The following is a 10,376-nucleotide window of genomic DNA, read 5'->3' as shown; positions in this document are numbered from 1 at the left end:
AGGGTCTGGCCCGCAGTGCCGCCCCGCGGGCCTTCCTGCCTTCCTTGGGCCTTCCTGCCTTCCTTCCGCGGGCCCTGCCGCCAGGCCGGGGCCGCCGGGGCCTTCCCTCCGGCCTTGCCTTCGTGCGGGGCCGGCTCCGCGCACAGCCCTCCCGGCTGCCCGCCGGGCTGCCCTGGCGTGTCCCGCGCTTGTTTTACGTACTCATACAAAAATATAGAAAGCGTACACATAGTTTTGGGCGTGTAGAACGCAAGGTGCAGGCAGCTCTGCAGGCGAAACTGTCTTCTGGCTTTCACGGGTGAGCAGGGAGGATGTGGGAAATCTTTAATTCATTAGAACAATTTTAGCAGGTCAGATCAAAGATCACTGGCTAAGTGATCTAGATGTTTGTGGTGGAAATGTGAAGGCCAGGATGAGTGAAGCAGAAGTGGAAGTGCACGTGTGAAGGTGTCGAGAAACGGCGGGACAGGGGTTGAAGGAATAGTGTATATTAATGTACAAAACCAAAGCACAAGTCTTGCAAGGAGAACTGGGGTTGTTTAGCCTGGCGAAAAGGAGGGTGAGGGGTTACTTTATTATTCTTTACAACTACCTGAAAGGAGGTTGTGGTGAGGTGGGGGTTGGTCTCCCAAGTAACAAGCGATGAGAGAAAATGGTCTCAAAGTTATGCCAGGGAAAATTTATATTGGGTATTAGGAAGAAATTCCTTCACTAAAAGGGTTGTCAGGCCTTGGAATAGGCTGCCCAGGGAAGTGGTTGAGTCACCATCTCCGGAGGTATTTAAAAGATGTGTAGATGTGGTGCTGAGAAACATGATTTAGTGGTTGACTTGGCAGTGCTAGGTTGATAGGTGGAACTGACAGTCGTGAAGGTATTTTCTGTCTTGAATGATTCTATGATTCTGTAACTCTTCTTGGGAGTAAAATTGAGGATCATGGTGTTCTTGCCAGGGTCTTTGCTTTGATAAGACTGGAGCATAGATGATTCACCAAGAGCAGACCCTGCTTTCAACGAACAGGAGGACAACAGGCTTTTACTTTACATGCCATTTATTTTCATGTTACTTCACTATAAAAACAAACATGAAGAAGACAGATAGTGAGTAGAAGCCTGCTATTTATTAAGGCTGAAGTAAGTGAGATTCTGGAGCAAAGGACCACCCTGTAAACAGCTGTTGACTCTTGAAGGTTATAAAAGGTTTCTCCAGAACTTGTTCATCATTGCCAAACAGGAATAATCTCAGAGGTGTCCATCCTTCTTCTTGGTGTTGTACCCAAATGGTTCTGCACTTTAGCATATGCCTCTTGTTGTGAGTCTGTGAGAATGTCTGTAATAAAACTTGGGAAATAATGGGCATGAGTGGGTAAAATGCTTATGGAGCTTTTGTTTACGATGGCCACCCTCTCTGTTTGTTTGTTTGTTTTAATTTTTGTCATGCAGATTTTCCTACAATGTCTGTTGTGACAGTGGCCCTTCACAGACTTCTGAGCATCACAGAAAAAAAGCAGTATGTGTGTGACTGTACCAGCTTACCCCAGACTGTATCTTCCAGGCTGGAAAACCCAAACCTCTCATTTTTTCCTCAGGTGGAAGTGATTCCCTGCTGCCCTTCATCCTTGTCACTGTTATTTTACTAACTTTTGCAGATCTGCTGGACCACATCAGGGGCTGGAGTGTGCCCTGTAGGATATGGTGATTAATGCTGTGAATTAATATGTATTAATATTGCAGGACTGTAAGTGTAGAAGTAGAAATGCCTCTGTCGCTGAATAGGCTAACTTTTGCTCAGTTAGCAAAGTGCTTGGTGAGCCCAAGTGTGATTGATTATTATTCTTCACTGTTTGCTCTTAAAAGTGTGTGTGCAGATGTGGGAGTGGGTTTTAGTGAGAATGAGCTGTGGTAGATGGGATACTGAAAAGAAGAGGAAAATGAAAGGGGGCTGATTTGCAGTTGGTTCTTTGTAGTTCTCTTGAAATCGCCTTTTCACCTATTTTAACTGATTCTTGTTTGCTAGGAGTTATGTTAGTTGGTAAATAAATTTGCACAGCTGGGAGCTACCCTGAACTGGGTTATCCTCATGAAAAGATGTAGTGGATGTGGCTGGAAAAACTCAAAGCATTAGACCTTTTGAGAAAATCCTTCTAAAGGGAACAAAATTCTCTCTTCAGGAGAGGCTTGGAGGCTATAGCTGCAGCCCCTTTCAGGGTGTCGTGCACCTGCAGGATCTGCTCTTTCAAGCAGGAAGAATGTGGTGTTGCTCACCCTTTACCTGAGCTGCAGCCAGAGGAAAGCTTGTATTCTTTATCTTTGCTGCCAAATAGCCAGGTGCTAAGTGTTGTCAGGCTTCTGGTGTGCTTATGCCCTGTGAAAGTAGGGATATTTGGGACCTTAAAGTTTCTGTTTCCTTAGGATAAAGAGAGAGGCTTGATGAGGTTTCTGCACTGGTTTCCTATGTCAGCTGTTTTTCCCTCATTTTTGAAACTGCGTGAGTGCTGTAATATTTGGTAGTTGCCTGTTGTGTTACTTTCTGCTATATTGGTAATTTTTTACAGGATTGTGTTTTCACCTTCAGTTCACAGTTCTGTTGTTACTCTTTTGCAGATAGTGAAACTTATAAAGCAGGCGCTTAGATGTCGATTAAAATTGTTAAAAAATTAGCAACATGGTAAGCAAAATCCTCTGAGAAACCCGTGGTATTTAACCTTTCTAAGGTAGGCAGCTTACTTCTTGCTGCTTTTTCCCCTCTGCATTTTTATAACATTGCAGTTTTGCATTCTTAAACTCGAAGAAAAACAAGTTCTAAGTTCTGTTCTTCTCCATGGAAAAGTGAATAAAGTAATATTTTAGAAGGACAGGAAGTGCTTTATTTGCAGTTTGAAGCTACCTGCCTAGTGAAGTAGGAAACTTGCCTTTTAGGAAGGATGTGATGATTGTTGTTGATACGTGTAGAAAAATGGTTGTTGAGCTACATTACCAACATTTGAAGAAAATGTAAGAACAAAGTAACTAATTAAGAATAAATTACATTGTGCATTGTGAACTGAATAGTCTAAAAATGTTCTTAAAAATGAGTCATGAAGTTTGTCAAATACATTTTTTAGGTAGAAATGGGTTATCGCTACATTAGCTTTGCTACTGTTGTGCAGTATGTCACAGCATGATAGAACTTCTCTGTTAGTACTTCTTAAATTTATAGTAACAGGGCACAAACCATGGGGTGCGTGTCAGAGATCAGTGATGTGAGCAGAAATGTGGTCTGTGTTCAGAATTGGGGCTCCCCAGCCGTGGATCCTGCCGAGGCAGCCAGGCAGGAGTGCTGCGCTCCACGCCCGGCACAGCAGAGGGCAATGCTTGTTTCTAGATGTCACAGGAAGAGTAGCTCATTTGAGGAATTTCCTACTCAGTTCCTTGAATAATGTGTTTTAAGGCAAGGCATTTATTAAGAATAAATGTAATTGATGTTCTGTAAAGTTCAGATGGGGCTGGGTGGGTATCAGTACATCATAATAACTGTAGTCTGAAGTAGATTAGAAATGATTCTTCTAGAATTGTGTCTATTTGAAAACTTACTTAGTTTCATCAAAGGATTTAGAAATTTGAGAAGGATGTTTGTGTAATTAAATTTCTTGTCACTATTTAAAAAAATAAAATATTGATATTCATAAAGAGAATAAAAAAAGAACTGTTTTAAGAGAATGTATGAAGAGTTGCCATATCTATTTATGGTTTAGAGGGGAGATTAAAACCTGATAATTTTAAAGGAATGTATTACACTTTAGTCGTGAAGGGTAGATGAGTATTCTGGATAAAGTATGTGTATCTGTCTTGCTTAGGCAGTGTCTTGGAAACCTTAGCATAAAACAATGTGTAACACTGGATATTTTGAAATCAAACATTAGAAAAAAATCTGAATTATTTTTTATGTAATTATTGATGGAAAATATTTGTCTCAGTCTGTTTTCCCACTTAACATTTAGAAGACTGATTTACTTAAGTTACTTATTTGGGAACAAAAACACTTGCATATTTAGCACCGTCTTCACTTGTAATTTTCGTAGTCTAGTATTTCGTAGAATCACAGAATGTATGGGGTTGGAAGAGACCTTTAAAAGTCATCTAGTCCAGCCCCCTGCTGGAGTGCACAGGGACCTTTTTGGCTAGATCAGGTTGCTCAGAGCCTCATCAAGCCTGACCTTGAATGTTTCCAGGGATGGGGCCTCCACCACCTCTCTGGGCAACTTGTTCCAGTGCTTCACCACCCTCATTGTAAAGAACTTCTTCTTAATGTCTGATCTAAATCTACCCTTCTCTAGTTTAAGATCACTGCCTCTGATCCTATCGCTACACACCCTTGTAAACTCCCTCCCCAGCTTTCCTGTAGGCCCCCTTCATGTATTTGATGGCACCTATCAGGCTGAACAACTGCAGTTCTCTCAGTCTGTCTTCACAGGAGAGGTCCTCCAGCCCTCTGATCGTTTTTGTGGCCCTTCTCTGGACTCAGTCCAACAGGTCCATGTCCTACCTGTGTTGAGGACTCCTCTAGATGGGGTCTTACGAGAGCAGAGTACAGTGGCACATCACCTCCCTGGCCCTGCTGGCCACACTTCTTTTGATGCAGCCCAGGATGCAATTGGCCCTCTGGGCTGTGAGTGTGCACAGTATTAGCTTGTGTCCAATTTTTTACACACCAGTATCCCCAAGTCCCTTTCTGCAGGGCTGCTCTCTGTCACATTATCCTCAGCCTGTGTTGATAGCGAGGATATTTCCTACCCAGGTGCAGGACCTTGCACTAGGCCTTTATTGAACCTCCTGAGGTTCTCATCAAGCCTGACCTTGAATGTTTCCAGGGATGGGGCCTCCACCACCTCTCTGGGCAACTTGTTCCAGTGCTTCACCACCCTCATTGTAAAGAACTTCTTCTTAATGTCTGATCTAAATCTACCCTTCTCTAGTTTAAGATCACTGCCTCTGATCCTATCGCTACACACCCTTGTAAACTCCCTCCCCAGCTTTCCTGTAGGCCCCCTTCATGTATTTGATGGCACCTATCAGGCTGAACAACTGCAGTTCTCTCAGTCTGTCTTCACAGGAGAGGTCCTCCAGCCCTCTGATCGTTTTTGTGGCCCTTCTCTGGACTCAGTCCAACAGGTCCATGTCCTACCTGTGTTGAGGACTCCTCTAGATGGGGTCTTACGAGAGCAGAGTACAGTGGCACATCACCTCCCTGGCCCTGCTGGCCACACTTCTTTTGATGCAGCCCAGGATGCAATTGGCCCTCTGGGCTGTGAGTGTGCACAGTATTAGCTTGTGTCCAATTTTTTACACACCAGTATCCCCAAGTCCCTTTCTGCAGGGCTGCTCTCTGTCACATTATCCTCAGCCTGTGTTGATAGCGAGGATATTTCCTACCCAGGTGCAGGACCTTGCACTAGGCCTTTATTGAACCTCCTGAGGTTGGCACAGGCCCACTTCTTCAGGTTCACAGGGTCCTTCTGGATAGCATCCTGTCCCTCTGGTGTATCAACAGCACCAGTTATTTCTTAGGACGCCTATAATCTTTGTGTGCCTGGTGTACTTCTCTGGCATTAATAAGTAACTTACAAACTTTTTTGGTTTGATTACAAATGTAACACCATTTTATAAAACCTATGGACCAAGCATAGAGATTACTCTTTTAGGTAGATGACCTTGTGGCCAGCATTCAAGTACTGGGAACTGCTGGAGCAGGCTTGCAGATTGTGATATTTGCTGGAGATTGAGCTGGAATTTGTTTTCTGTACCTGAAAGTTCCTCTTGGCTTACTTTGGCAGCTTGTACATCTGTGTTTGAGAAACTTGGGTTATGTTTGCTCCTGCTGCACTGTGGACAGATCCTCGTGCTTTTGTGTTGGTGCTAAGTATGGACTGTATTACAGGCTTTTCAGCATCCTCTCAGCTGGATCTGCTCGAAATGCTGGTTCCCATTACAGTATGAATAAGCTTGCTTGCCCTTGAGACCTCTGCATAGGAACATTTTTAGCCTGTGAACCCTCTGGCTGAAGCACCAAAACTTGGCTTTCCTGACTTGGGCTTGTCCCAGCTGCGGGCCCAGCTGGGTCTGTTGGATGACCTGTTTTGCATATGACAGAGTGCTTGGCCATGAAGATGATCAGAGGGCTGGAAGAGCTGGGGTTGTTCAGCCCAAAGAGAAGGCTCCAGTGAGACTTTATTATGGCTTTTCAATACTTAGAGGGCCTGTTAAAAGTCTGTCTCCATTGAGATACTGGAACAGATTGCCCAGAGAAGTTGAGGATGCCCCTCAAGGGGGCAGGGTCAGGCTGGATGGGGCTTTAAGCAACCTTATCATCAGTGTTTCTATTCCACTTTTAGTTTTGGTGCTTTCTGCCTTAAGATGGCAGCTTGGATATCCACTTAATGTAACTATCTAAATGGGATTTCCGATGGGCTTTCTTTCAATTTTGTTGTAGTTTAAGTAGGACTAAATTGAAAAACAAAGTAAGATTTCCTTAATTTTTTCGGACTTACCAGCTCAACTGGTTTCAGATGGATTGGCAAGAGCAGATTTACATTGTTGAGTTTACAACTAAGGTTTAAAATAATGTTAGATAGTTCCATCCAAGCTGCATAGAAGGCTTATGGAGTAGATCATGCTCTCTCAGATTCCACAAGGGAGGAGAGGGTGCTTTTCTTCAGACTTCAGTTAGGGTGTGCTCCAAACTTGCGCTGGAACACTTGAGACCTTTCTCACATTGTATGTGGCTAAGTCACTGCCAGATTTTACCTTCAAGTTAGCAGTGAGTGTGGATGTAACCTTAACTTGTCTATATATGCTCCTTAGAGACTAATCCTGCAGTATTAAAAAAAAAAACACGTCAGTGTTTTAATGAAGAGGTCTTTGCAAAATACTATTAGACTTGCACAGTAAATTAGTCACCAAAAATCCTACAATGAAATATAAGTGTTTTTCCAAACACTTGCTGCTTCACACCAAGGGATCCTTAAAGCATGATTTCAGCTTTTTACTTGCAGCCTCTTTGGCTGAAGAGTTTTGTTTGTTTTGCTTTCTAAAATGAAAATGTTTCTTCACTGAGCTCAGGAGAATGTATGGATGTTCCTCTTTTGGCTGTAACAGTGGAAGTTGGCTTTAATTTCTGGTGGTTCTTTGGGGATGTAGTTGTAGTTTTAAGGTTGTGATGGGAAATATCTTTGGACTATTAGAAACTTGAGGGTTTTTCGATGTTAATAATGATTTAGTAAAAGTAAGAATGAAAATACAGCAGTCAATTTTGGTCATCCTCTTCTAGGCAAAAAGAACAATTTTCCTTTGCTTTTTCAGGTCATAAAACCTGATTTTTCTCCCTGCAGATTTTGAAGTTTTGGAGGAAAACCTTTCAGTGCTAACCATGCATTTCTTGAATATCAGTTTTGTAGTACCAAACTGTACCTAAAAGTGGTTCTGTTTTCTTCTCCCTGCCTCCTGCTTCCTAAAAAACTTAACATGCATTATTTATGTTTATTCCACAGCTATATAATTTGGGTGTTGCTGCCATTGAAGGTGCAGTTCAAATGATTACTTGGGTATGGTCAGAAATGAATGAATATATTATTTGCTGGAATTTTTAGTTATACTGATATTTCTTCTACTGGAATGAAGATAGTACATAATTAATATTAGGAAGTATTACAATCCTTAGAACAGAAGTAGTTCCCTTAAATAATTCATGTCATCACAGAAATTGGTCTTTGTAACAGTCTGCATACAGGAATGGATTCATATGAAGCTTTTTATAAGTAACTTGTTGCTTACCAGCAGGGAAGCCTCCAGTTTTCTCCTTGACTGCTTTCAGAGCTCTCCTTTGTGACTTTGCAGTCATTAATCTTAGAATTCTCCTTAAATCACTGATTTTATTTCTGCTGTGAATCACAGATCCTCCTTTGATGCTTTCTCTTTGAACTATTTCCTTCAGTAGTTTTATTAAATAACACAGATCTTGCTTTTGTTTCAGCTTTATACAGTAGGTAGTTTTCAAAATCCTTTGTTAGCAACAAGTTTGTATCTTAACTTTTATCTGTTTGTATGGAACAAAATGGAAAAATCTGTTGTTTAAAGGAGAGTGAGGACATCTTCCTTATCTTTGTGGTTGCCTAATTTGGGTTGTATGTTGAATCAGTTGGGAAACAATATGAACTTCAGTTGTTTGATTATTTTTAATAGGAGAAAAACGCGGCCAGTAATTGGAGAGAAGAAAGTGCTATATTGTGATGGGCAAAACATGCAAAACAGACAGTGGACTTCAGAACCACCAACTCATATGGTCTTTGTTTATAACTGTTTACTGGAAGTGGGATGATGGTGTGCTGTTATGTTTAAGCCTTAGTAGGTGAATTTTGTCGAAATTGTATTTAATTCCTTGTACTCTAGCTAAAACTTGTGTAGAGTATAAGAAAAAAGTCCCTATTTTCTACTATGTGCATAGTTTCCCATGTCTGCTTTATCCATAAACATTTGAGGTTTTCAAGTATGTAATTTTAATATTTGCCTTACTACATCTTGTATAATTAAATATCAGACTTCAAAAAAGGGCAAAATAGCCTTGTACATTTTTTAATCACTGGTCAAGCTGGTGTCTATGGTATGTTTTCTCCATCTGTTAATAAAATATATTAGCTAGCAGTTTGCAAATTATCCTCTTTAATACTACTTGAGATGAATGCTGTTGCAAAGGATAACAAGTAATTTGATTTTTTTTTTCAAATGTCAGTTTTTCAAATGGTAGAATGGAGATGGACAAGAGCAGTTATGTATCATACTGAAGAGAAGGTTCCTGTCCTTGCATTGTCGTTCACATGGAAGTCCAAGTGATGGTCCAGGGTTATATTCTGTCTAATACTTCTGATTTCTCCCACTACTACAAAATATAAGCAAATTATGTACTGTATATGACAAATACAAGTATTTATCAGGTTTTGTTTCCATTTTTTGTTTATTTATCTGTTGATAGTAAAGTATTAGGTGGACCCCTGGCCTGCAGAGCTATAGCTTGTGTTGCCTGAAAAAATAATGGTAGGCACAAGGCTTCTACAAAGGAATAGGATGCATAATACTGTAGTTAGTGCTATATACCGAAGCAATTACTGAAAGTGTTTTCTGTCTTTTGGGATGTATATAAACTGTGGGAAAGTATTTTAAAAACTGGAAGACAGAAAAAGAAAAATTCTTCGTCAGCTTGTCATTCAGGTAGAGATACACGTGGTAGAGACCTGAGGCAGGCAGTGTAGGGCATTTTGCCTAGTGCAAAGCTGCTTTAGAAGCGGAGACAAAAAGTCTGTGGCTGCAGGAAGTTTGGAGGGTTCCACAGGTTTATTGAGAATGCTGTCTTGGCAGTTGGATTCCAAGACAATCATTGGATGATTCTAAAATATCTTATTTTGTAGTGAAAAAGTCAGTGGAAAACCACTAAACTTACCATTTTGTTGTACCTCAGTTTTCCTTCAGACAGGTTTTAGCATTTCAATATGAGCATCAATTTATAACCTCCTGCCCAGATTAAGTAATTTTGAGGGGGGGTTCATTTTTACTTTTAGCTTATGGCTTATGTTTTGATCCAAAGTTGCATCTAGGTTGCTGCTGCCCTTTCAATTAATAGAATAAATGTAATTTAAATACTTCCTCTTATTGCTTCCATTATTTTGCATTTATTCTTGGGACACTTATAAATATGTCCTGTACAATTAATTTTAATGTATTTGAATTTAGACTGTATTGTGAAATTCAAACAATCCTATGTTTGGTATCTTATCTGATACTAACTTTCCTGTATAAAATCCTAGTGTTCTGTTTGTGTTTTGCCATCACCAGCTTCTTGCTTTTTGTTGGGGGGGGGATGTGTGTGCAGGTATGTGTATGTTGCACTTTGTTTCAGCCCTTGTCCTTGGGATGCTACTTTTAACAGTTTCTGTTTCTGAGGAAGCAACTTTACTGAGTGTCAGGTCTCTAGCTTGTAATTCCTGAGGCTGTCACATCAGAACAACTTGCACTGTTTGTGTCTTCCAGCCCAGCTGGAAATGAAAACTCTCTTGTTTTGACTTTCCCAAGAATAAAAGTTTCCAAATGTACAAGTGGAAAATCACAGTGTCACAGAATGTGATAACTAGTTACTGAATTAAAATATTTATTTTGATGTTGTAGAGTGAAAAATGAGAGAAGTGATGGTTCACATTTTTTTAATGTCTTAGATGAGTCCTGTGCATGCTTTCTACTTTTGCTGCTTTGGCAAGATGGATTTGTTCCTTAAAATAAAAGACTTAAGTTTTATTCTTTATTAAATAGTTGCACAAATAGCTAGTAGGTGCAAATTCTGGTTTGAATTTTACCAA

General features: G+C 40.6%; 1 protein-coding gene across 1 annotated transcript in view; it reads left to right on the top strand.

Moving 5' to 3' along the window:
• Positions 1–10,376, top strand: part of TPD52 (tumor protein D52) — a 91,810-nt gene that overhangs the window by 18,985 nt on the left and 62,449 nt on the right. The window lies entirely within an intron of this gene.

The sequence above is a fragment of the Chaetura pelagica genome, unplaced genomic scaffold (assembly GCF_000747805.2).
Source record: "Chaetura pelagica isolate M959 unplaced genomic scaffold, ChaPel_1.0 scaffold76, whole genome shotgun sequence".
Lineage (NCBI taxonomy): Eukaryota > Metazoa > Chordata > Aves > Apodiformes > Apodidae > Chaetura > Chaetura pelagica.
The sequence above is the reverse complement of the archived record's forward strand: the minus strand, read 5'-3'. Positions and strand labels throughout refer to the sequence as shown.